General features: G+C 38.0%; 1 long non-coding RNA gene across 1 annotated transcript; it reads right to left on the bottom strand.

Moving 5' to 3' along the window:
• Positions 1–484: 484 nt before the first annotated feature.
• Positions 485–1,564, bottom strand: LOC149204882 (uncharacterized). The gene is made up of 3 exons (XR_016251811.1): positions 1,224–1,564; positions 948–1,144; positions 485–852 (listed from the first exon to the last, which is right to left on the bottom strand). It is a non-coding gene; the product is annotated as an uncharacterized LOC149204882 (long non-coding RNA).

The following is a 1,564-nucleotide window of genomic DNA, read 5'->3' as shown; positions in this document are numbered from 1 at the left end:
ATCTGTACAAATAATACCAATTTACCAAGAAGAAGCAAACAGGGTAAATGCTATTACCCAAAATGAAAAGGTCTGCAATATCATGTATTAATGCCTTCATTTCAAAATAGGAGCGGAACCAGATTATATGTATACATATGTAAAGACTTAATATACTTCCATGTTTCAATATACATGCATGTCTTATTACCACTTATTAAATCAAGCCTCGCATATATGCAAAACCCTTCATTTGAATTATTACAATTCACGAACAGGTACCAAAATCATGATTAAGAACAATATTAAATAATTGAGAAATTCGAGGAATTATATAGATATATATATATATATATATATTATATATATATAGTAGTATTCCTTTGTTCTCATCTTCATTCATTCTCTCATATAGGTTACATTCAAACTTCAGCAAATATGCCGCCTACAACATACTAGGGTAAGGGCCAGAACTTGGCAGAATGGCCCATAACCCAACAAAAACTTAATACAAATACAAAAATACATAGAGTCACAATGGACAATGTATGTCACAGCCATATTAATGAACAGTTCGAAGAAACATTCAGAAAAACGCATTTAAGCTCTGGTTGCAAACCCAACTAGATTCATTTAGTCGCTATAACCACCATTTCCTAAAAACCCTCACAGACTTCGGGTTACGGTGAGGGTTAGCTATGCCGAAAGCCAACAAACCCTCCCACCCTCATCTTGGAGCCAAACCTAGCAACTCGGACAAGTAGACTGTCGACTTGGGGAAAATGACCAACATGTAGATAGCAAAAAAATTTAGCTTAGGTTTAGTTCCTCCTCGAAAGCTCTTCAACTCCAGAGTCAAGTTCAAACCATTACCTGTAAGAGCATCCATAAAACGTATTAGAAATAGTCTTCAGGAGGATAAACTATAGAGAATGCTTAAATGAAAACTGTGTGGGGGATTTCGTTACCTGAGAGGAATGGTGTAACTGTTGAAACACCGAATACTTGGTAAACCAGCAACATTTGTCATTCTCAATTGCCAGAAAGGAAACAAAAGCTATGAGGGTGTCCCAGAATAGAATAAATCTAACTCGATGGTAGAAGCATATCTCTATTCGGCTCTCAAGGTCGAAGAAGGAATCCAAAACCGACCACTAGACCATACCTACAACAAATGTTGAGTTAAGCTAAGAAATAATAAGGTAGTTGCATTTCCAAATGAAGGATAGATATGGTTAGCTTACCTCCTTGTCTCTACCGTCAGCCTTTTGTCTCCAAAACCGTAAGAGCACTCGCTTAGGAAGAGGTAAAACCCTCATTCCATTGTTCTTACCCTGCTCGTATCAGAGATGTATTCTCTCCTCATAGACAGTGTGAAATGAGATGGAAAGATATGTTAGGGTTTCATTTCAGGTTAAGTCCTCCTACCGAGCCACCTGTGATGACCGGATGCAATATTCCATCCTTATCTCTGCATTAATCACCTAAGCGAAGGAGTCATCACCTCTACCGAGGCGTGGACAGGTGGCACATATCCATGGCTTTGGTCAGATAGTTGTGCAGAGGAAAATCTGTGTGTCATTTA

This window comes from Pinus tabuliformis, chromosome 1_2, assembly GCF_031772625.1.
Source record: "Pinus tabuliformis cultivar Carrire ecotype Pingquan chromosome 1_2, CPIR1, whole genome shotgun sequence".
Taxonomy (NCBI): domain Eukaryota; kingdom Viridiplantae; phylum Streptophyta; class Pinopsida; order Pinales; family Pinaceae; genus Pinus; species Pinus tabuliformis.
This window is presented reverse-complemented; position numbering and strand designations above follow the sequence as displayed.